Source organism: Tamandua tetradactyla, chromosome 8 (assembly GCF_023851605.1).
Source record: "Tamandua tetradactyla isolate mTamTet1 chromosome 8, mTamTet1.pri, whole genome shotgun sequence".
In the NCBI taxonomy this organism is placed as follows: Eukaryota; Metazoa; Chordata; class Mammalia; order Pilosa; family Myrmecophagidae; genus Tamandua; species Tamandua tetradactyla.
In genome coordinates this window covers 84,688,759-84,716,178 of record NC_135334.1, presented here as the reverse complement: position 1 = coordinate 84,716,178, position 27,420 = coordinate 84,688,759, and the positions used below count along the sequence as shown (strand labels likewise).

The following is a 27,420-nucleotide window of genomic DNA, read 5'->3' as shown; positions in this document are numbered from 1 at the left end:
GAATATAGAATATTTAATCAAAATATACGTGAATTACGGATCACATTGTTTAATATTATTGTTTAAGCACCCAAGTAAATGGTAACTCAGTAGTAGTAATAGTAGTAGTAATAATAATATTAACATGATCACACTGAAATTCATAAGCCAGAACTATAGAAATTAAAAATATTTGTACTTTCAGAGTATTTGTTAGGGTTCAGACAATTGTATCTACTTTATCTAATTTAAGCACAAAACATATATAAAACATATATATATATATATATATATATATGTTTTATATATATGACAGGGTATTAGGCAGTTTACTAAAATTTAAGAGCAGGGAGCAGGCAGGGAATGAATTTTGGGTTCTAGTAACTAGTCAGCTTGGGGTCATTTTGGTAAAACCTTTACTTCTTCCAACTGCTACCACTTGGCACTCATGATGTGGTGTACCATATAGTATAATTCTCACCAGAGTTGTCCTAGAAATTCCCTTCTTCCCTGCATGGCCACTCTCTCAGATATTGATTTCTGCTGTTAAGTCTTACATGGATTGTTGTTGGAAGTTGGAATGTGTGTAGAATTCACCTCCTGCAAGGGAAGTCAGTAAAATGTAGGTTTTTTTGTTTGTTTTGGTTTTAATTTCAAGATCTGTAGTATGAAACTATATGGAGTTATACAGAGAATGTAGGGTTTAACAAATGAGTATGATTGCTGAATCATTTTATTGATATTTCTTTTAGTCTCCAGTATCTTTATCTAGAAATAAAAACCTAAAATTGTGGAATTGTAACCCATACCAACCACTGAAATCTGTTCTACAACTGATTTCTGTGCTGTATTTTGAAATTTATACCTTTTTTATATATGTTATTTTTCACAAAACAAAGAAACAGTCGATTGTGATGATAAAAAAAATATTTATTCCTTCTAGCATCCTGTATTCTGGAGCAGTTAGAAGGGGAAATCTGAGATGATGGTATGGTAGCCCATTACAAACTCTGGGATCTGTCTTCATATACTTGTTGAAGAGTGCTTTGAAAACTATAGCTTTTTTCTTTCTGTGCTTTATATATATGTAATATTGTACAATAAAAAAAAGTTAAAAAAATTAAAATGAACCAGAAAGCTACCAGTATTGGACAGGATGTAGGTAGGAACACTCATTCACTGCTGATGAAAATGTAAAATGGTGCAGTTGCTATGGAAAACAGTTTGGCAGTTCCTTAGGAAGCTAAGTATGGAATTGCCATATGATTCAGCCATCCTACTACTAGGTATATACCCCGAAGAACTGAAAGAAGGGACACAGACAGACATTTGCACCTGAATATTCATAGCAGCATTTTTCACAATTGATAAAAGATGGGAGCAACCTAAGTATCCATCAGCTGATGCATGTATAAACAAAATGTGGTTTATAACTATGATGGAATATTATTCAGCTGTCAGAAGGGATGAAGTCCTGAAGTATGTGACAACATGAATGAAACTTGAGGACATTATGTTGAATGAAATAAGCCAGACACAAAAAGATAAATATTGAATGGTCTCACTAATTTGAACTAATTATAATGATCAAACTCTTGGAGTTAAAATCTAGGATATAGGTTACTAGGAGATAGAATAAGGGTGGAGAATGGGGAACTAATGTTTAATTTATACAAAAATTGTAGTAAGGTTAGGGTTAGGTTGATTGGAAATGTTTGGGAATGGATAAAGGTGATCATAGCACATTATTGTGAGTGCTATTAACAGTGCTGAACTATGTGAGCAAATGTGGTTGAAAGGGGAAGTTGAGGGTTGTGTCTGTCACTAGAAGGAAAGCTAGAGGACTGTATGACACAGTGAACCCTGTTGTAGATGATGACTGTGGTTAATAGTACAGATACAAGAATGTTCTTTCATGAATTAGAACTAACGTGTGTCACTATCACAAGGTGTTAATAATAGAGTATATATAGAAAACAATACGCCTAGTGCAACTGTTGACTATAGTTAATAGTAATATTTTCATATTCTTAACTCAATTGTTAACAAAAGTACCACGTTTGATAATGGGGTGAAATGGCTATTGGGTTTATCTTTTTGAAGTAATGAAAACGTTCCAAAATTGATTATGGTGATGAATGCACAACTCTGTGATTATGCTGAGAGGTATTAATTATACACTTTGGATGGATTGTATGGTGTGAGAATATATCTTAATATAATTGCTTTATTAAAAAAAAGGAAATAACTGATCAGTTACATGAAAGAGTATTTGAACAGAGTTGGTGATTTGGCATCTGAAAAGGATTTGGGACCATTCTTCCGTCACACTTTTCACTTCCATCTTTAGCTAACACTTAAGGCTACTAATACAGTAATGTCTAACCTCCAGAAAATCTAGACTCTGCTAAATTCCACACTGTGGATGTATTCTCTCCACAAAGACTAGCAAAGAATATCCAGGTAAATGTCTGTCTTCTCGATGGTATTTATTACAACAACTAGAAGAATAAGTATGGATGAAAAAGTCAGCATATTTGAAATTTAGGAAATAATTTAGAAGATATTCAAATGATGACTTAAAGTCACTGATAAAGTATCATTCATAAACACTTCAATTAAATTCATAAATATAGGTTACAGAAATAAGCATCTCAAGAAGGAGGTATATATATAGATGCTTGAATATTTGTGGAAGGCTGCATGAGAAACCTGTCACCATGGTTGCCTCTAAGAAGGAAGACTGAGTTTAGGGTTCAGGAGCAGAAAGATTTACTTTCCATTGGATATTCTTTTGTACTGTGTGACTTTTAAAACTGTATTAATGTGTTGTCTTTTTCAAACACATTTAAAATAAATAGTTTGACAGAACAAAAGAAGAAGAAGAAATAGAAGATCTGAACAAACCATTTACTATTAAAGAAATCTAATCCATCATCAAAAACCTCCTGACAAAGAAAAGCTCAAAGCCATATATCTCACAGGGGAATTTTACCAAACATTCCAAGAAGAATTGACGCTAATCTTACTCCAGTTCTTCAAAAAAATTGAAGAGGAGAGAACACTTCCTAATTTATTCTGTGAAGCCGACATTACTCTCATACCAATGCCAGATAAAGAAATCACAAGAAAATGAAATTACACATTAATATCCCTTGTGAATATAGATGCAAAAATCCTTAACAAAATACTAGCAAAGCAAATTCAGCAGTACATTAAAAAGATTATACACCATGATCAAATGGGATTTATCTGAGGTATGCAAAGTTTGTTCAAAATAAGAAAGTAAGTTAATGTAGTATGTCACAGTAACAGAATAAAAGGAAAATGGCATGATCATCTCAATTGATACAGAAAAGGCGTTTAATAAAATCTGGCACCGTTCTTGATAAAAACACTTAGAAAACTAGGAGTAAAAGAAAACTTCCTCAACATGTGAAGGGCATAAATGAAAAATCTACTGCTCACATCATACTGAGTGATGAAAGACTGAGAGCTTTCCTTCTGAGATCTGGAAAAAGACAAGTATGCCCACTCTCATCACTGTTGATCAACATTATACTGAAAGTTCTAGCCAGAATAATTAGATAAGAAAAAGAAATAAGTTGCATATAAATTGGAAAGCAGGAAGAAAACCTTTCCTTATTTGCAGATAACATGATCATATATACAGAAAATCCTGAAAAATTTACCATAAGTCTCCTGGAGCTAATAAATGAATTCAGCAAAGTGATGGGGTACAAAATCAACACCCCCAAATCAGTAGTGTTTCTATACACTAGCAATGAACAATCAGAAGAAGAAATTAAGGAAAAATTCTATTTATAGTATCTCCTAAAAGAATCAAATATCTAAGAAAAATCTAAATGAGGATGTAAAAGACCTGTACCAAGGAAACTAAAAAACATTGCTGAAAGAAATCAAAAAAGACTTAAATAAATGGAAGGATATACTTGTTCATTGATTGGAAAAATAAGTATTGTGAAAACGTCAGTTCTCCCAAAAGTGGATTATAGATTCAACGCAGTCCCAATCAGAATTCCAACAATCATTCATGCAGAAATGGAAAAACCAATCATTAAAAATAATATGAACGAGTAATGGGCCTGGAATAGCCACAGCCATCTTGAAAAGAAAGATTGAAGTTGAAGAACTCACACGTCCCGATTTTAGAAATTATTACAAAGCCACAGTAATGAAAGCAGTATGGTACTGATACAGGAACAGACATACAGACCAATGGAACTAAACTGAGAGCTCCGAAATCAGCCCTCATATTTATTACTAAGTGATTTTTGACAAGAGAACAAAGACCATTCAGTTGGAAAATAATATAGTCTCTTTAACAAATGGTGCTGGGAAAACTGGATCTCCATTTGCAAAAGAATGAAGGTGGAACCCTACCTTATGCCATATACAAAAATCAACTCAAAAGGAATCAAGGATCTTAATATAAAAGCTAGAAATATCAAACTCCTAGAAGGAAATATAAGGAAGCATCTTCAGGACCTTATGCTTGGCAATGTTTTCTTAAACTTTGCACAGAGCAACAAAAGAAAGAATAGCTGAATGTGACCCCCTCAAAATTAAAACCTTTTGAATATCAATTAACTTTATCATGAAAATAAAACAATAATCTACACAATGGGAGAAATATTTGGAAACAACATATCTGACAAGCACTTAATATCCAGATTATGTAAAGAAAATATTTCACTCAACAGCAGAAAGACAAAATGACTCAATTAAAATATGGGAAAAAGACTTGAATAGACATTTCTCCAAAGAAGTTATACAGATGGTTAAAGAGCAGATGACAAAATGCTCAACCTCATTCATCACTAGGGAAATGCAAATATAAACTGAAATAAAATACCATTATACATTTACTAAAATGGTCACTATTAATAAAAAATGGAAAACTACATGTTTTGACTAGGATGTGGAGAAATAGGAACACTGATTCATTGTTGGTGAGAAGGTAAATTGGTGTAACCACTGTGGAAAACAGTTTGGTGGTTCCTCTGAACATTAAATATATGTCATGTTCAGGATCATGTATCATCTTGGCCAGGTGCCCGGTTGTCTGGTTGGGCAAGTCCTGGCCTGTCTGTTATGAGGACATTTCACGGACTCAAATCATGATCAAGTTGACTGCATCCACAGCTGATCAGCTAAGTCTTCTGCAATGAGTGATGCTTAATCTAATTACCAGAAGGCTTTTAAGAAGGATTCAGAAGAGACAATCATTTTTCCTGCTTCAGCCAGCCAGCCTCTCCTGAGCGTTCATTGAGGACCTTCACTGGAACTGCCAGCTTGCAGCCTGTACAGACTTTGGACTCTATATTCCCACAGTTACATGAGACACTTCTTTTTTTTTTTTACATGGGCAGGACTGGGAATTGAACCTGGGTCCTTTGGCATGGCAGGCGAGCATTCTTGCCTGCTGAGCCACCGTGGCCCGCCCCCATGAGACACTTTTATAAATTTTTTATTTACAGATACCTCCTGCTGATTCTGTTTCTCTAGAAAACCCTACCTAATACAGTATGGAATTACCATATGACCTAGCAACATGACTTCTAGGTATAGAAAAATTGAAATTAGGGACTCAAATATTTATTTGTATAACAGTGTTCATGGTGGCCTCATTCCCAGTTTCCAAAAGATAGAAACAGCCTAAGTATCTATTAACTGATGCATAGATTTAAAAAATGCAGTGTATACACATAATGGAATATTATTCAGCCATAAAAAGGAATGAAGTTCTGACATGTCATAGTTGATGACATTATATTTTGTAAATAAGCCAGATACCAAAAGGTAAATATTCTATGATGTCATTGATATGAAATAATTAGAATGGGCAAACTCATAGAGTCACAGTCTAGAATATAGGTTAATATGGGACAGGGTGAGGGTAGGGAATATGTTGTTCAATCTTAAAATATAGAGAGTTTTTATGTGGAAAAATGGAAGTGTTTGGTAATGGATTGTGATGATGGTAGCACAATATTATGAATGTAACTAAATAGAACTGAAAAATGTTTCTAATATGGTTAGAAGGGGAAATATTATATTGCATATATGATATTAGAACATTAAAAAAAGTCCATGGAACTGCATACCACAAATAATTAAACTATGGACTGTAGTACAGTTATGAAACACTGCAGTTTTATAGCACAGTTATAAAATTGGTGTTACACACCAATACAAGGTGTTACTAATAGGATCGTATATGAGAATCCTGTATTTTATGCATGATTGTTAACCACAACTTCTCTAATAAAAAAAAGAAATTGTAACAGGTGGTTATAAAGAGATATTAGGAATTCTTGGGAATAAATTCTAGGAATTATTTATTTTTAAATAAAAAGTATAAGTTTTTATTTGGAAATAATTTTTAAAATTTTTATTGCTATATATTCATATATAGTGTTATCAAAAGTTTACAATCATTGGTTCACAATATCATCATATAGCACATAACTGTGATGTGCATTTATCATCACAATCAACTTTTTCTTTTTTTGGGAAAAATAAGGTATATACAAAAAAGCAGTAAGTTTCAAAGCTCATCACAACAATTAATTTTAGAACAGATATCAGAGTTTGGTATGGATTGCAATTCCACAATTCTAGAAGATACTGAAGCTGCTCGAAGATACTGAAGACTAAAAGATATATCAATATAATGATTCAGCAATTGTACTTGTTTGTTAAACCCTCCTTTCTCTGTATAACTACATCATCAACTTTGATCTTTTTCCCACTCTTGAGGGATATTTGAGCTATGCCCATTCTTACTTTTTCATGTGGAAAGGAGCTGTCAATAATATGGGATAGGGAAATGGAACTAGTTGATGTTCTGGAGAGGCTGGGCCCTCTGCATTTTAGGACTTATCTCATCCAGGGACCCATCTGGAGGTTGTAGGTTTCTGGAAAGTCACCCTTGTGCATGGAACCTTTGTAGAATCTTATATAATGCCCTAGGTGTTCTTTAGGATTGACAGGAATGGTTTAGGTTGGGCAAATTTGGCAAGCTGTGCAGGATAGCAGTGTGTAACTGAAGCTTGCGTAAGAGTGACCTCCACAGTAGCCTCTAGACTTATTTGAACACTCTCAGCCACTGATACCTTATTTGTTACACTTCTTTTCCCCCTTTTGGTCAAGATGTCCTTGTTGATCTTATGGTGCCAGGACCAGGCTCATCCCTGTGAGTTATCTCTCACAGTGCCAAGGAGACTTTCACCCCTGGATATCATGTCCCATGTAGGGGGGAGGGAATGTTTTCACTAACAGAGTTGGACTTAGAGAGAGAGACCACATCTGAGCAACACAAGAGTTCTTCTAGAGGTGACTCTTCAGCATACCTATAGGTAGGCTAAGCTTTTTCACTATATACATAAGCTTCACAAGAGCAAACCTCAAGATCAAGGGCTTGTCCTATTGATTTGGGTGTCCCTAATGTTTGATACAGTATCAGGGGTTTCCCCAGTGGTAAAGTTTAATAGTTCCATATTTTTTCTCCCAACCCTCCAGGGACTTTGTCAATATTTTTTGATTATCTGCTTAATATACTTTGGGATTTATCCAGGCATTACATTAAGCTATACAAGATTAAAGGCCGTTATTCTTATTTTGGGCTCTCTGTGTTTGAATTGTTTAAATGATCTATCCAGACAGGTTGAGTTAGATTATGTGCTACAGAAAATTTGTGTTCTGGACAAAATAAGCCTTTCTTCCTTTGGTCTCAAAGAGTAGATGAAGTTCTAAAATACAATTTCTTCCTCGCCCCTCTGTTTTGAATTACCTTAATTCTGACCTGATCGGCTTCATTCTTATCTTTAAATACCAGGTTATACATATATAAAACAGCCTCTCAAAATTCAGAAATACCAGTTACCGCTCTGGACTAAATGGTACTGGTGTAAGAGCTTATAGTCGAGGCCCTGTTTTCTATATGTATTTTCTAAATGAGGCCATGCAATATTTGTTCTTTCGTTACTGGCTTATTTTGCCTGATTAATTGCCCCACAGGCTCATTTACAACATTGGATGCCTCTCAACTTTGTTTTTTGTTGTTGCAGCACAATATTCGATCATATGTATATACCATCATTCGTCAATCTCAATAGAAGGATAACCAATAAACACACCCTAACCAAATAGAAAGTCCAAACCTCCCTGGAAATACTTTTGACTTATAGAAAAGGAGCAAAAATTGTGCTAGGAACATCCATATGCCCATTACCATTTGAGAAAAAGTTGCATCCATCATTTCCCTTTACATTTACCCTTAATTCTTCTGTGTTCAGTGTACATTTCCTATGAATAAAGACAATTCACTTACATAAACACAGTGTGGTTATCAGCCTCAGGAAATTTAGCATTGACACAATACTTTTATTTAATTTACCATCCATACTCCGAGTTTGTCAGTTGATCTAATAAGTCCTGCATAGCCCTTTTTATTTTCTCAGCATATGTTCTAATTTAAGTTGACATATTACATTTAATTATCATTTCTCTTTTGTCTCCTTCAATCTGGAGCTGTTGTTTAGCCCTTGTCATTTTAAATAAGATACTCGCCTCCCTTTTTAGTAGAATGTTTCTCATTTCGTACTTTTAGTGTTTTTCATCATTGTGTTTGTCAGCCTCATTGTTGAGGTTATACATCAACAGTTGCCTACTACCTGTGTTCCTACACATCTGGGTGTATATAATGTACATTTAATTTTGGTTACCTGGCCATGTAATTGTCAGAATTTTCCAATATATGTTTACTCTTTTCTTCCTTCTAACTAATAATTTGTGAGAAGACTCCTTAGTATCATGCAAATATCCTGTTCTTCATTCATCAATTGTGTTCCCACCTACACAGATTCACCATTTACTGATGATTCCTGCCTGTGCTAATTTTAACATTACCTTGTGATTGTGGCAGGATGAACGTTTTCCAACTTCAAATACCCTGCACCTGTACCAGTCAAAATTAACATTTGAGTATTAACAAGAGTTTTCTCTTCTTTTCTGGCTGTCTATCTGTCATGAATTCCAGGTTTGCATTTTTTTTAAAGTATATTATTCATTAATGCATTTCATTATTTTGATGCTCAAATTGTCCTAGATTTGATTTCTTCAGGTCAACGCCTATATTCTTTGGACAAGGCCTTATCATTTTTGTCTTTTTTTAAGCACCCTTTTACTTACTGGCATAACAAGATGTTCAGGCTCATTTTCTTCCTTCCCTGAAGCAAATTAGCCATTTCTCCAAGGAATCCTGACTCCTTTGAGTGGGAAACAATATTTAGAAACAGAGATCTAGGTTCTCATGTATTTTGAAACAACGTTTTTAAAAAATTATTTTTCTTTTTAGCTCAAGTATTTTCCCACTTGTCATTTTAAGTGTACAAAAAATTATCACTTATTTAATTTTTACAGTCAGTTTACTGAAGTTCAGAATCTGATTCAAATGTTTTTTTTCCCCCAAGGCTCTAAAAATGTTAATAAGTAATGAGAATTCTGGTTTATATATAATTATGCAAAGATGCTAGGTACTAGCCAGAATTTTAAGTGACTTTTCTTTGGTGATGTCAGAAAGTTTATCTTCAGGTGCTTGCCCCAAAAGATAATACATAGAAGTCAAATTTGACTGAATTGTCTTAATCCAGAAGGTATTCCTTTGTAGATCATCAGTAAGGTTCATGTTTTTGAGATGATCTGTTTAGCTATGTCCTTTCTAAAAATGTGTTTTGCTTTCATTTTTGGATCATACCATCAGTTCAAAAATAGATATGTTAATTTATATTTTGTTTGAGTTACTTCATACCGAACATACTATGACACATTATTTGGAAGCCTATAGAGAAGGATCCAGGCCATCCAAAGTGTAATTGTGCAACTTATTAAAATGTTGCCTCTGTTACATTTCCAAGATACAGTAATACTGTCAGTAATCACAAGCAAAACTTTGGCATTAAACTTTTGATAACATGTTCCCAAAGTTATTCAACTATGCATTGTCATCCCAGATTTTTAAGAAGTAGTCAGTAAAATGGAGAGCAACTAAAAGCTTTCCCCCGAGATCAAGAATGAGACAGGGGTGTCCATTGTCATCACTATTATTCAATATTGCACTCTAGTTCTAGCTAGAGCAAATCAGGCAGGACAAAGAAATAGAAAGCATCCGAATTGGAAAGGAAGAAGTAAAACCTTATTATTTGCATATGACATAATACTACACTTGGTAGATCCTGAAAAATTTACAGCAAAGTTACTTGAGCTACAAATTCAGCAGAGTGGCAGGATGCGAAATTAATCACAAATTCAGCAAAGTGGCAGGATGTGAAATTAATGTGCAGAAATCAGTAATGTTTCTATACACAAACCATGATCTAACTGAGGAGTCAGTTAAGGAAAAGTTTCCATTCAAAATAGCAATTAAAAGAATCATGTACTTAGGAATGAACTTAACTACACAACATTGCTAAAAGAAATCAAAGGAGATCTAAATTAGTGGATAAAAGTTCCCTGCTCATAAATAAGAAGACTAAATATAGTTAAGATGTCGATTCTTTCCAAATTGATCTACGGATTCAAAACTCTAACAACCTACTTTGAAGACTTGGAAAAGCTAGTTACCAAATTCATCTGGAAGGAAAAGAGACCCCGAATAGCTAAAAGTATCCTAAAAATGAAGAATAAAGTAGGAAGATTAGCACTCCCTGACTTTAGAACCTATTGTAAAGCCTCAGCAGTCAAAACAACATGGTACTGGCACAAATATATAAGCATTGACCAATGGAGTCAAATCGAGAGTACAGAAGTGGACTACCAAATCTATGGTGAACAGGTTTCAACAAGGCCCCCCAAATCCTCTGAACTGGGACGAAATAGTCTTTTCAATAACTGGGCATGGAAGAACTGGATATCGATAGCCAAAAGAATAAAAGAGGACCCCTATCTTACATGCTGCACAAAAATTAACTCAAAGTGGATCAAACGCCTAAATATAAGAACTTATACCATAAAGTTTCCAGAAGAAAATGTAGGGAAACATCTTCAAGACCTAGTAATAGGAGGTAGCTTCCTAAACTTTACACCCACAGCACAAGCAATATTATATAAGATAAATGGGAACTCCTCAAAATCAAATGCTTCTGCACATCAAAAGACTGTCAAAAAGGTGAAGAGGCAACCAATTCAATGGTAGAAAATATTTGGAAATCACATATCAGACAAAGATTTGATTTCCTGTATATACAAAGAAATCATACAATTCAACAACAGAAGAACAAGCAACTCAATTATAAAATGGGCTAAAGATATGAATAGGCATTTTTCTGAAGAACAAATACAGATGGCACAAAAGCACATGAAGAGATGCTCATTTTCACTGGCTATAAGGGAAATGCAGATCAAGACTACAGTGAGATATGACCTCACATCTATAAGAATGGCTGCTATTAAACAAACAAAAAACTATAAATGTTGGAGAGGATGTGGAGAAACTGGAACACTTATGCACTGAAAACTGTTTGGCGGTTCCTTAGGAAATTAAGTATTGAATTCCCCTATGATCCAGCAATAGCACTACTTGGTTTATACCCAGAAGAGCTGAAAGCAATGACACAAACAGACATTTGCACAACAATGTTCACAGCAGCATTATTCACAATTGCCAAAAGATGGAAACAAACCAAATGCCCATCAACAGATGAGTGGATCAACAAAATGTGGTATATACATATGATGGAATATTATGCAGCAGTAAGACGAAATGATGTCCTGAAGCACATGACAAGAGGGATGAGCCTTGAGGACATAATACTGAGTGAAATAAGCCAGACACAAAAGGATAGATACTGTATGATTCCACTTTTAAGACCATGGTAAAGGTAAAATCAGAGGTTTATAGCACAGAATATAGGGCACTTAGAGATACATAAAAGCTAGAGACGGGTGAACAGTTAGCTGATGAGGTTGAACTCCAATGTAAAGAAGTAGATAGAAGTGAAGGTTGTTCTCTAGTGGGCCTTTAAGTGATATTACCAAATTGAAGATGAAAAAGATTGAAAGAGATTGTATAGGAGTACGTGTCCCACTGATTAACACTAGAAATATGAATTAGTTCTTGCAAGAATTACTTCAAAGGTATGATTCACATACAAAAAGTGTTTACGTCCAGCATACAGGGGAAAAAGTGCTATTGCATGCTGTGGTCTATAATCAAAAGGAAAACATCAGTATTACCACAGCAACAGCAGAGGTAAATAATGGGGGAAGGGACAAAAGTTAAGAAGAGGTTTAGACTTCCTATTTGGCAAGGGTGTGTTTATTGGTTCTTTCTCTTGGGAACACTGAAATTATCTAAAATTGAGAATGTTGATGGACTGTGGCCTTTGGGCTCTCTACATGATACCAGATGAATGCAAGTGGCTGAAGGATGCACTGATGAGAAGTAAATTGGTGAACGATGGTGTATACTTAAGAATGAAGGTTGTGCTACTACAAATAGAAGAAAGTCTTGAGGCATGCAACAATGTGAATGAACACGTGGGACATTTGGTGAGGCAAAATACGCCAGAAACAAAAGAACAACAATGGTATGGTCACCTTTAGAAAATGCTTATAAGAAAACAGTGGTCTAGACTGTAATCTTTTAGAAGAAACACATTAAGTCTGGAGTGGTGATTATTGTTTCTGGATTTTGAGAGGCTGTTTTGTGTGTGTGTATGTGTGTGTGTGTGTGTGTGTGTGTGTGTGTGTGTATGTATTTATAACCTGGTATTTAGAGATAAGAATGAAGCCGATCAGGTTGGGGTTGAAGTAATTCAGTACACAGGGCTAAGAAAGACAGTCTGTATATTTTAGAACCACACATATTCTTTGAGACCAAAGAAAGAAAGGTTTATTTGGTCTGTAAATGAAATCTTCTGTAGCGTATAATCTGACTTAACCTATCTGTATAGCTCATTTGAACAAGTGAAATTCAGGGAGCCCAGAATAAGAAAGAGGTCCTTTAATCCTGTATAGATTATTGTAATGCCTGGATACATCCTAGAGTATAGTAAGCAGGTAATCAGAAAGTATTGGCAAAGTCCCTTGAAGGATGGGAGAAAAAATATGAAACTATTAAACCTTACCATCAGGTAATCCCCTGATACTGTGTCAAACTTTAGTGACACTGAAATCAGTAGGCCATGCCATCCATCCTAAGGTTTACTCTTGTGAAGCTTATGCAGGTAGCGGAGAAGCTTAGCCTACTTTTAGGTATGCCTCAGAGTTACCTCTGAAGGACCTCTTTTGTTGCTCCAAAGTGGCCTCACTCTCTCTAAGCCCCACTCTGCAAGTGAAATCATTGCCTTCCCCCCGATGTGGGACTTGACATCCAAGGGTGAAAGTCTCCCTGGTGACATACGGGATGACTCCAGCCCTGGCACAGTGGGATCAACAATTCCATCCTGACCAAAGGAAGATAAATGTAACTAATAAAGCATCAGTGACAGAGAGAGTTCAAATAGGAGAGACTACTCTGGAGGTTGCTTTACGCAAGTTTCAGGTAGACCTTGCTACCTATCATAACCTGCCAACCCCCAACCAAGACCATTCCAGCCAATCCTGAAGAACACTTAGGGCAATATATAAGATTCCATAAGGGTTTTATGCACTAGAGTAAAATTCGAGAAACCTACAACCTCCAGATGGGTCCCTGGTCCAGATAAGTCCTGAAACCTAGAGGGTCCTAGCATCTCCAGAACATCAGATAGTTTCATCTACATACCCCATATTAGTGACTAACCCTTCCAACATGAAAAAGTTAGAATGGCCATAGCCCAAACACCCCTAAAGAGAGGGATGGAAAGATCAAAGGTGGTGGTGGAGTTATACAGTGAAGATAGGATTTAACAAATGAATATGAATGCTGAATTATTGAATTGGTATCTCTTAGTTTCCAGTATCTTAGAGCAGCTAGAAGTAAAAACCTAAAATTGTGAAATTGTAACCCATGTCAAACTCTGAAATCTGTTCTACAACTAATTGCGGTGCTGTGCTTTGAAATGTATTGTTTTTTGCTATATATGTTATATTTCACAAAAAAAGAAGGAAAAAATGTTGATTGCGATGATAAAAAATATTTAAGCCTTCTAGCCTCCTATATTTTGGAGCAGCTAGAAGGAAAAATTTGAGAGGATCGTATAGTAGCTCATCACGAACTCTAGGATCTGTCCTGTTATTACTTGTTGAAGAGTGCTTTGAACCATTGCTTTTTTGTTTCTTTGCTTTGTATATATGTTATAGTATACAATAAAAAAGTTTTTAAAAAAGTAGTCAGTAAAGTGATAGGTGTGATAGTGCTTTTTTGACTCATCTAAAAATGATAGATCTGCCTAAATTTTTTATTTAGTTTTATGTTTTTATCTTTTAATGTGTTTATAAACCTGTTTCTGAAACAACAATAATTATGAAATTGAAGATAAAGACTTTTGGTATAATAGGATATACAGTTTCATCAGGAAAGAGAAAGAATGTGGGTAGCATCAGGAGGTAAATTGAGAAATAAAGAGGGAAAGACAGAAGACATAAAATGTTTCTTTGTCTCAATGGGCTTAATGTGTAGCTTGGGAGGCAGTCCAAACCGTAAGTGCAAAAACATTCCAACATACCAAAACATTGATATGCCAAGTATCAATACAATGAAATAGCTAATATTAAAGACTAGACAGCTATAATAAACTTTATAGAGTTTAAAGGACTCAGTGGTTATTTAAAAATAAAGAAATTTTTAAAAGTTAGGACTTCGTGTAGGACAAAGAAAAGGTTAATCCAGACAAAAAAACTTTCAGATAGGAGAAAATATTTAAGTGCTTATAATAAATTGAAAGTTTACCATGTTCCAGATGCTAGGCTAAAACATTTTACATACACTATATTTTATTTAATTCACATATAGTTTTTTTTTAATCAAATTCTCCAGGAAATATTCTCATTTTATAACTATAGCTTGAAAGACTTCCCAGGAATAGTTAAGTACTAAGTCAAAAAGCTTGAGTCTGCCATATCCAAAGACTAATTCTACTGAATATTAAAACATATACTACAATTCTACAGAAATTACCTGCAATTTGTTAAAGGATAAGTGTCAAGAATATGACAGAGTATGGAAGAGAGAAGATAGTCCAGAAGCAGAGTCTAGTGAACTCAAATGCATGTAGAAGATTGATATCTGATGATGGGAACATGACAAATCTGTAGAACTGTACATTTCAAAATATGCTATTTCAACTGTTGTTGATCTATTTGGGAAGACAAAATAAATTTATGTATGATAACATCATACGACAGTTAGTTCTAAATAAATTATAGAATTACATGACAAGTAATAAAAAGGATTTTTTTCCTTTAAATGGATTTTTAAACTGATCTCTTGATGGAAAATCTTGGAGCAGCGGAGGAAATCACAAAACAATAGATTTAACTGAAAAATAATTCATTTTTTCTTTTTTTTGTTATCAAAGTAAACTGCTTATTATAGAAAATTTAGAATATGTTAGGAGAAAAGATGGAGAACAGCAAAAAAAAATCAAAATTTTCTTCACTAACACTCTGTATAAATATAATTAATGACTGCATACTAGTCAATCATATGTAGACAATATATTTAGTCAATCTCCCAATGGGCGTTTATTCGCATTTTGTCAACATTGTAAATTACACAGTAACACTGTGATGAATATCTTTCTGAGAAAATCTAGGTTCCTGCTAAGAGAGTTTAGACGATAATCTATCTCACTGAATTAGAAATTGGGAATACAGAAATGTGAGAACTGGGTTTGCTGATAGGATTCTAGAGAATAATCCTCAGATTTTATTCAACAGTCTAGTGAAAATTTCCATTAGTAAAATAATTCAGACAGAGAAAAAACATTTGGGGGCATGCATATTCTGAGTTTTATTGTTTGTTTGATAATTTGCAACATATGTGAATATCCACAGGGTAGTCTCTTGATAATATAAATGGTGATGAGTATGCTTTTTACCAAGTCATTCTGTTTCTGGCCCCTTCCTCCTTTTTAAATGGTAATTGGTTAATGGACAGAGTGCTAAATCTTAATAGTCCCCTATCATCCCTCACAAATGCATTTTATAAAGAAAAACTTATCACTGCATTAGCTATGATTAGGTAATATTACATGCTTAAAATGATACGAGACATTAAAATAACAGGAGGGACTTTTGAGAATGAGTTCCCAGAGTCTTTCAACATCTTCTTAAATGTTTAAAACAGCAAAATTGGGCTAGGACTGGCTGCAGTTAGTACACTGTATTATTATTGCTATTTTATTTAAGTAGAAGAAAGATATTACAACCAAATATACTTAAAGGAAAAAATAAAGTCTGAACATTTCTCCAGATTGACCTGGTTTATTAATCCTAGTTATGCTTCTAATAAGCTATATAACCTTGACAAGTCATTTATTCTCTCTGTGTGTGAGAATGGTAATTTGTAATACAAAATAGACCAGATTTAAAGTATCTTCCAGTATTGTAAATATACTGTATATTTTTTATCCTGTCATATCATGTAAATTTGATTTGAAAGATGCAATTTTAATATTGCTTATATTAAATATTCTTAAAAATTTTCACCCAAATCGTGATCCACATCTTCTGAATAAGGCATATTTTTTAGATGAATGTGTATTACTAAAATTTATTATATATTTGCTTATAACTAATTATGGAAACCCAAAGATAATATTTGAATTGGCCATGTTACATGATCATTAAACAAGGTTTTAATATGCATGGCGGAACAAAATAAAGCTGAAATCTTAATCAAGGAAATATATTTTATTTAACCTAAGAATTGTGAACCTTCAGTTCAAACAATATTAGTCTAAATTGTTTTGTTTTAGAAAAGTAATTTCACCTTTTATTGTTTCTGTTTTTTCACCAATTTTAACAAGTAATGGAAAAGAAGTTTCAAAAGAGTCTATTGATGATGGTTTACAAAATAATTTAGAAGAAACTAATTTTGAGAGTTAACCTTGTTCAAAAGAAGACAAACATGAAATTTGTATAACGTTTCCCCACCTCACTCACCCAAAAGTTTGTACTCATCTCATTTCCTTGACAGATGAAGATTAGCTTAATAGTATTTCTCATAATATTGCCATTAAGTCATTCTTTAAATGTTCTTATAAATTTTATAAGATACACCAAAGAATTATTGAATGCTGTATAGTAATTGAAACTTGAATTGTGTTTTGGGGTAAATGATGAGCAGGAGCTTATCTCAGTGCCAGTGCTCAGAGAACTATTCACCACTTTATGATGATTAAATTAGTTTGCTTTATTTATTAGAATTTAATTGGACAAAGATGTTTTATAGAAAATATGTAATATGAATTATTGAACTAAAAGATACCAAAATTTAAAAGCTTCCACAAGTGACCATTTTAATATTCTTCTGATATTAAAAAAATATCTTGCAAATTAATCTATTTATATGAATTAATAGTGGCAAAACTGGCAAGAAAATTTAGATAGATATTTTTAGCTTAAAAAGTGAGAATTTTACCTCCCATTTTTTTAAATTAATAAAATTAAATAGGCAGGTAGATTTATATTGCAATTCAAGCTGGTCACAGTTGAAAGCATATTGCTTTTTTCCTAAGTTCAACCTCTTTGAGTGCTTTGGCTTCCCTTATTGTTAGATTTCTCCTTTTTGTTTAACCTTTGCCTTCTGACTGTGCTGTTTATCTCTAAATCCCAGCTCACTGTGGACCTCACTGATTCCCCTTCTCAAGGAACCTCAAACACTTTAGATATGAACTCCAGAATGTTGCACTGTTGTTTTGCAGCAATTGCTGTTATTTCACCTGCATTGGTTTTAGCGCTTAACTAGACTGTAAAGTATGTGGCCACCATGTAGTAAGTAATTAATAAATAAATGCTGTATATCAATACATTACAATTTACTTTTTAAAGCTTTGCACTCTTTATTATAAAAATAATACAAATGAGAACATTTTAGAAAATTGTTTTCCTATGGATGTGTGTATATTTTGTGTCCATACATATAAACTATAATCCCATGATCCAAAGGTAATTGCTAACCTTTTCAAGTGTAATGTTCAAATCTTATCTCCTTCATATTTAAAATATAAGTATAACTTAATGCAAAATAGAATTATACTACCTAGTACTTTTAAAACTTGTTTTATTTATGCATAGATATATTCTCGGGTCAATGTATCTGTGTTTCCTTTAAATTTTGTTTATAGCCATCATTTTTAAACAGACCTTGTACAGACCAGATATTTTACAGCTTCTTGCTATCCTGCTTTTTCTTTTTAATATTTTTATTGAAAAATCTTCACACACATGCAGTCCATACAGAGTGCTGAATCAGTGGCTTATAATATCATCATGTAGTTGTGTATTCATCATCACGATCATTAAAAAACCTATGCACAAACAATTACTTGATTTTATTTGTAATATCTGAGATAAAGGAGAAGCAGAGAATATTGTTTATTGGACCATGAGGGGGGAAACCTAATTATAATAGCCACTTAAGACTACTCTGAGGGAGGTGTGGATACTAATTTTTTTTTTAAGTAAATTTATTGAGGTATAGTCACATACTGTGCTGTCCATTCAAAGTATACAATCAAGGTTCACATTATCAACACATAGTTGTGCATTCATTCACCATGATCATTTTTAGAACTTTTGTATCATTCCAGAAGAAAAAAGAAAAAGAAAAAAGAAAAAATTCATATATCCCATACTCCTTACCCCTCTTTCATTGTCCACTAGTATTTTAATCTACTCAATTTTTCTTTACCCCTTATTCCTCCGATTATTTATTTATTTTTCCTTATTTTTTGCACATCTGTCCATACCCTGGATAAAAGCATCACACATAAGGTTTTCACAATCAGGCAGTCACACTGTAAAAGCTATATAGTTACACAGTCATCTTCAAGAATCAATGCTATCATAACAGTTCAGCTATTTCAGGTACTTCCCTCTAGCCACTCCAATATGCCATAAACTAAAAAGGGATATCCATCTAATCCATAAGAATAACCTCCAGGATAGCCTCTCTGTTTGAAATTTCTCAGCCACTGAGACTTTATTTTGCCTCATTTCTCTCTTCCCCCTTTTAGTCAAGAAGTCTTTCTCATTTCTGTGATGTTGGATCCTGGCTAATCCCCAGGAGTCCCATTCCATATTACCAGGGAGATTTATACACCTGGGAGCCATGTCCCACATAGGGGTGAGAGGGCAGTGAGTTCACCTGCTGAGTTGGCTTAGAGAGAGAGACTACATCTGAGCAACAAAAGAGGTTCTCTGGGGGTGACTCTGAAGCATAGTTACAAATAGGCTTAGCTTCTCCTTTGCAGGAATAAGTTTCAGGGAATGACCAGGTAATACACAAATAGCTCAGGATCTCAGAATTTAGAAATAATAGTTACAACTCCCAAATATATGTGACTGCTGTAAGGGCTTATAATCTAGGACCCTTTACAGTAGGCCCCAACCTGGTAACCGATGCACTCAACTTCAGTTATCCAAGTTATATTATTATATTATAACTTATATAATATTATATTATATTATAGCAGGTATATTATAGTTAGTCTGTATGAGTGAGGCATGATAATATTTCCTTTTTTGTTTCTGACATTTCATTCAACACACTGTCCTTAAGGTTCATTCACCTACATGCATGCCTCACAACATCATTCCTTCTTGCAGCTGCTCAGTAGTCTGTCGTATGTATATACCATAGATCCTCCTTCCATTCCTCAGTCATTGTACCCTTAGGCTACCTCCATCCATTGGGAATTGCGAACATTGCTTCCATAAACACCTGTTACCGATGTCCATTCATGTCCCCACTCTCAGATCCTCCAGTTATATATCTAGCAGTCAGGTTGCAGGAGCATTTGGCAACCCCACCTCTAGCATCCTGTGGAACCACCAGACTGCCTTCCAGAGGGCTGCACCTCTTACCTTCCTATCAACAGTGAATAGTACATCTGTTTCTCTATACTTTCTCTAGCACTTCTTTCTCTTTGTCATTTTTAGAGTTTTATTTGCATATCATACAATCCAACCTAAGTAAATAGACATGCCTCTGCCATCATAATTTACATGCAAATGTTTCCTTTTCTTCTGCAAGAAATCCATGCTCCTCCCCTATATCCCAGCTTATTGACATTTAGTTTGGGCATAATGCTTTTGTTCCTTTCAGTGGAAGCATATTACAGTATTACTGTTGACTGCAGACCCTAGCTTGTATTGATTATATTTTTCCTATATATCATCCCATTTTGAATACCTTGCAATGTTGACATTCATTTGTTCTCCCCCATGCAAAAATTTTTTTATATTTGTACATTTAATCCCTATCATTGGCCATTCTAGGCATTCCTAAATTATACCATCTCAGTCTTTATCCTCTATCTTGCATTCTGGTGTGATACGTGCCCCCAGCCCTTCTCCTTCAACCATACTCATATTCAGCTTCATTCAGTGTACTTATATTATTGTACTGCCATCACATAGTATTGTGCTGTCCATGTCTGAAATTTTACAGCCAGTCCTGTTGCACATTTTGTATTCCTTCACCACCAAATGCCCAATCTATACCCTCTTTCTATACCTTAATAACCTGTGTTCTTAACTTTAAATCTCAAACCTCATTCATCAATATTGGTTTATGTTAGTGAGACCATACGCTATTTGTCCTTTTTTTTCTGGCTAATTTCACTTAGCATAATGTCCCCAAGGTTGATCCATGTTGTTACATGCTTCATGACTTTTTTGTCTTACACATACTCTCCCTGTCCCTGTCTCCTCACCTCTCTTTCCAAGGACTTCCCCATGAATTGCCAAGACCCTCTTTGATTACTCACCACCTGTGGCTGTATTCCTAGTCATTTTTTCTGTCCCATCTCTTGTTGCCCCATGGAGCAGGAGTGAAACCAGCCTACCTTACTCCACCATCTTTCCGGAAGTCTACCTTTAGATTTTTTAGGGTCTAGCTGCTTCTAGTATTTAAATGTCAGTTCCAGCATCACCTTCTCTGAGAGGCCTTCTCTTACCTTCCATGCTGTATCATCCCTTCCCAGTCATCCTGTTTATCTCCCAAGGACTTAACACAAACCAAAATTATTTCACTCATTCGTTTGCTTATCTTTTCATTCAGTCTTCGGACTTTTTAAGTTTCTTTGCCAACCTTGGGGCTTCTCAGACAGCAAGCATCTTCTGGGAAATCTATTGAAACCTTCATTGGCAGTCCCAATTTAGTGGTCTGCCCTATGGAATTTAAACTTGCCAATCTCCATGGTCACAAGGGCCAATCCATATTATAAATCTCAATATATTTGCTCATATGTTTATACACACACACATATATAACATTCTCTTGGCTTTTTCCCCTGGAAATCCCTGACTAATATGTGTCTGGAGGTCATAAGGTAATTCTTATTTTAGCCTTTTGAAGAACCACCAAACTTTTCCTCAGTGGCTGTACCATTTTCCATTTCCACCAGCAGTGCTCAAGGGTTCCAGTTTCCTCACATCCTTACCAACATTTGTTGTTTTCTGTTATTTTTATTATAACCATTCTAGTGGGTATGACATGGTATCTCATTGCTGTTTTGATATCTTAACAATATTAAGTCTTATAAACTATAAGCAAAGGATGCATTGTCACTTATTGAGGTCTTCTTGAATTTCTTTCAGATGTATTTCATAGTTTTCAGCATACAGTTGTTTCAGTTGAACTGTTTTCTTAATTTCCATTTCAGATTGTTCATTGCTGGTTGCCTTAGTTTGCCAAGGCTGTTATTACAAATACCTTGGATTGACTTTTAAAAAACTGAAATTTGTTGTCTCATGCTTTTCAAGGCTAGAAGTCCAAAAAATCAAAGTCTTGACAGATACTCTGCTTCTGGATTGCCACAATCCTTGTGGTCTGTTGGCTTGCATCCCTGCCTTTATCACATGGTGATCTGTCTCCTTGGTCTCCTCCTATGGCTTTCTCTGACTGACTTATTTCCTCTGCATTATAAGGAATAAGGCCCACCCTGATTTAGTTTGGCCTTATCTAAACAGTGTCCTTGATGATCCTTTTCGCATATGTGTCAACACGTTCACTGAAAGGTCAAAGGTCCTGTTTCAAATGTGTTCACATCCACAAAAACACAGATTAAGACTTGTTCCAATTTTTTTTCTATTAATTTTTAAATTTTTTTAAAAAATTGCAAGAAAGAAATGCAAACATTCTTATTATATGATCATTCCGTTCTACATATATAATCAGTAATTCACAATATCATCACATAGTTGCATATTCATCAGCATGATCATTTCTTAGAACATTTGCATCAATTCAGAAAAAGAAATAAAACGAAAACAGTGAAAAAAAAATTATACATACCATACCCCTTTCCCCTCCCTTTCGTTGATCACTAGAATTTCAAACTAAATTTATTTTAACATTCGTTCCCCCTATTATTTGTTTTTATTCCATATGTTCTACTCGTCTGTTGACAAGGTAGATAAAAGGGGCATCAGACACAAGGTTTTACAATTACAGTCACACTGTGAAAGCTCTATTGTTATAGCTAATTTCTGAGGATGTGATATTAGTCTGTTGATATGAGATATATTTATTCTTTTTTAATGTAAACGTTTAAAGCTATGAATTTCTCTCTGCACAATGCCTTTGTTCATCCCATAAGTTTTGGTATGCTTTGCTTTCAATTTTATTCTTCACTAAGAGCTTTCTGATTTCCCCTGTGGTTTTTATCTTTGACTAATTGTTATTTAAGAATTTCATTTAATTTCCATATGTTGTGAATTTTCCCATTTTCCTTCTCTTACTGATTTTAACTTCATTCCATTTTATTCAGAGCAGATACTTTGCATGATTTCAGTCTATTTAAATGGTACTTTTTTGTGACCAGCACATGATCCATTCTGGAGAATGAACCATGTTCACTTAGAAGGATGTATATTCTGTTGTTGGTAGAGTGTTCTGTGCATGTCTTTATAGTTATAACAAAAACTATATATATAGTTTGTATAATTATAAATTATAAACAATTTATAATATTGTTTAAGTATTCTTTTTCTTATTGATCTTGTGTCTATATGTTCTGTCCTTTTTTTAAAGTGGTATATTGAAGTCTCCAACTATTATTGTAGCCCTCTCTAATTCTCCTCCAGTTCTGTCAGTGTTTGTTTCCTTTATTTTGCAGGTCTTTTATTGAGTGCATAAATGCTCATAATAGTTAGATGCATTGATCCTTTTGTTAATGTATGTCCTTAGTGTCTTGTGACATAAGAAAAAACTTACATTTTACTTAAATGTAACTTCTGATATTAGTGTAGCCCATTCAGGTCCCCTACCACCACTGTGTTTTGTTTACTCTTTTCATGGAATATATATATTTTATATATATATATCTTTCCCATCCTTTCACTTTTAATCTGTTTGTGTCTTTAGATCTAAGAGGAATATCTTGTAAGCAGCATGTAGTTAGATCATGCTTTTTTTTCTTGTTTTACAAATCTCTGCCTTTCAATTGGAGAGTTAATATATTTACATTCAAATTATGAACTGATTTCCCTCTGAAGCAAACTTAATTTACTAAATAATCCTTGGTTTCTTCACAATTTTTAAACCTACCTTTATCAATTTTAAATCTGTTGGGTTTTTTTCCCCATTGTTCTTTCTGTTTTTTAACAGTAGAGCTTTTCCAGTTGCTTTGACTTTATAATTGATTTTAATATCTGCTAAGGCAAGTTACTCTCATTAGTCTGTTATGGATTAAATAAGGCCCTGGCTTTAAGTCCTAACACACCCTCTCCTTACTTCTTTGGATTTGAACTAGTTTGTAAATAGAATGTTTGAACATATTATTAATACAGGTAAGGTTAATCTGAAGCAGAGTGTGGATGTGGAACCATTTGTAAATAGGATCTTTGAAAATGTAGTATTAGTCCAGTTGAGGCCCAGCTGAACTACAGTGGCTATAATCTAATACAAATAGAGTCCTCTAAGCAGAGGAGACCAATGGTTATGTGATGGAAATTGAGGTATGGATTACTAGCAAGCCACCATCAGCATGCTACAGGCCTCAGTGAAAACATGATCCTACTGATTCCATGATTTTGGACTTCTAGTCTCTGTAACTATAAGACAATAAATTCCTGTCATTTAAGCCAACTAGTCTATTTTGTTCTAGCAGTATTGGCATACAAAAAAAGCAAGCTTGTTTTCTGATTTCCTGGGTTTCTTATGTCAGCCATTTTGCTGTTTGTTTAGTATATGTCTTTGACCTTTCTTCTCTCTCATTTCCTCCATTTATGCAGTCATTTGTGCATTGTTGAATTTTTGTTGTGAAAAAACTTCCTGTTCTGAATATTATTAAATATTTTCCTTGTAGTAACCATAGGATTTCTGCTTCATATCCTAAACCTACTAACAATGTAGTTTAAATTAATACCAACTTTGCTTCAATATCCTACACAATCTCTGCTGCTGTACCTTTCTGAATCCCTCTTCTTGCAAAAAATTTCATTCTTTATGTACCCAATAACATAAAATTATTATTTTTTATACATTCATATTTTGGATTATGTACAATATAAAAAATGCAGTTGCACATCAAGAATTTAATATTGGCATTTATATTTACCCAGGTAGTTACCTTTACTGCAGATTTTTATTTCTTCATATGACTTCTAGTTTCTTTCTAGTGTCCTTTCCTTTCGTTTTGAAAGACTCTTAACATTTCTTGTAGAGGTCTAGTGGTAATGAACTCCCTTAGCTTTTGTTTATCTGGGACTCTCCCCATTTTGAGGGACGTTTTTGCTGGATGTAGAATTATTGGTTGACAGTTGTTTTCTTCCAGTGCTTTAAATGCCATCCCATATTTCTGGTCTTCTTGGTTTATGATGTCGAATTGGCATGTAATCTATCCGGTCTCCCTTGTATGTGATCAGTTGCTTTTTTTCTTGCATTTTTAGAATTCTCTTTTGGTCTTTGACCGTTGACAAAATGATTATGTATTTTGGTGTAGATCTCTTTGAGTTTATCCTCCTTGTATTTTGTTGAGCTTCTTGTATGTGTAGATTCTTGCCTATAGTCATATTTGAGAAGTTTTTGATGATTATTTTTTCAGATATTCTTTCTGCCCCTTTCTTTTTCCCTGCTGTGTTTCCCATAATGAATATATTTCTCTGTTTCATGATATCCCATGGGTCCCTTAGGATCTGCTAACTTTTTTCATTCTCTTTTCTCTTTGCTACTTAGGTGAAATGATTTATCTTATTCAAGTTCACTGATTCTTCTTCTGCCTGTTCATATTTGCTTTTGAACTCTCATAGTAATTTTTTTTTGTCATTTGCATCTTCAGAGTTCCTGTTTACTTTTTTTTTTTTTTAAATTTCTTAACCCTCCTTTTGTTCAGCATCATTTTCCTGATTACCATTACTTCTTTGTCCATGTTTATCATTAACTTGTTGAACTTATTTAAAAGCATTGACTTAACATCTTTGATGTGCAATTCCATTGTCTGGTCTTCCTTAGAGATAGTTTCTCTCACTTTATTTTGTTTCTTTAAAGGGCCATCTCGTCCTGTTTCTTCATATGCCTGATGATTTTTGTTTAAGTCTGGGCATTTGAATATTTTGATGTGTTAACTCTGGAAGTCACATTCCCCCACTTTTCTATTGTATGCTCAGGTTCTGTTTGTTTGTTGAAAATTGTCACGTATATTCCTGTATGTTGAGGCTCTCCTTGAATGCATAGTTTGTACTGAACTTAACAGATGAACCTGAGGTTCTCAGATCTTTCTTAGCATGTACATTACCTTGGATATGTGCAGTGTATTTAATAAATTCCCCAATATGCACAAATGCTCCTAGGAAACCTGGTTTCTCTCCAAAGAACCTGTCTCTCTATCTTCTATTCCTGGGCCCTAGGTCCTGCATTTTATGTATCCATTGCAATTTTTGCCCAAGGTGACAGCAGTTTCCTCAGTTCTGTGCCACTTCTCTGCTAGTTTTCTCTGCCCCGAGTGAATTCTGGGTTAGACAAAACAAATGAGCACCTTGATCCTATCAGGGAACAGGTTGGAATAGACATACAGACACACTAAATTTGTGTCTTTGGTGTACTTATAATCAGATTCCAGGAACCAGCACCTGGAATGTGGCTGCTGTCAGACTTATCAATGCCAAGCAGAGCTGGGGAAGAGGGTGGGAATAGGGCATGTAGAAGCACCACACAGCTTTCCTACCGTTTTTAGGTTTTCTTTTTCCCATTTCAGTTTTCTCTTGGTTAGTGTTTATCCTTGACTATTTTCCAGTGTTCTGAGGAAGTTAGTTCAACAGTTTCTCTTTGCTTTTCAATGTTTCCATAGGGTGTTGGGGGTGGGCAGGAAGTTCACTTGGACCTTCTTACTCTGCCACCTAGCTGATATCAGTCCAAAGTATATTCTTTTTTAATGTGCAAATTATCACCTCTTTGGTCACTGGGAGCACCTGCATCCTTTTGACAAGACCTTTTTAGTTTTTGATAGATTCTTTACTTTCTGACACAATAAACAGGCTCTTTGTATACATGTTCTGACCCTGATGTGCAATCAGTTATGTTTCCCAAGAATTCTGTGTTTCTTTTACTTGGAAATAATGTTCAATAAATTTTTTGATTGTATAAATGAATTATTAATGCTATTATAGTGCTTAGTTTAGTACCTGGTATGGCATATATAAGTTAGCTGTTATCATTTTCCTTTATATTTTCATGTCAATTAGTTTAGAACAGTGATTTTCAAAGTGCTGTTCCTTGATCAGTAGCATCAGTGTCACCTGGGAACTATTGTTAATGCACATTGTCAGGCCACATCTCAGACCTACAGAATCAGAAATTTTAGGTGTGGTGTCCAGAAATCTGTTTTAACAATCTCCCCAGGTGATTTCAAAAGAAGTTTGAGAACCACTATTCTAGGGTAAAAATTGCTAACCTGTCTGTTGTTAATGGGTAGCTGGCATCCTTTTTAATTGGCAGGTGTCAATGCCCTGGCCTCCAGCAGCCTAGTTCATTTTCTAATCTTTTCAAATTTTACTTGACTTCATTAATGTATGAATCATTGGAATAAATATCAACTAGAATAATATGTTTCTGAATTAAGCCTTTTATTTATCTAGCCTTACAGGGATGTAGATCATGTGAACATACACATAATTCAGTTTCACACATTTTTATCCTAAAATACTTTATAACAGCCTTTCCCAGTATGTATTCCATAGGGCCATAGGTTCTCTAGATTTTCTATAATGAAGAAGATTCATTGATTTAATAAGTTTAGGAAACTGTATTTTATATCTCCTTTTCTT

General features: G+C 34.4%; 1 protein-coding gene across 7 annotated transcripts in view; it reads left to right on the top strand.

Moving 5' to 3' along the window:
* SBF2 (SET binding factor 2) overlaps positions 1 to 27,420 on the top strand; it is a 685,303-nt gene that overhangs the window by 324,778 nt on the left and 333,105 nt on the right. The window lies entirely within an intron of this gene.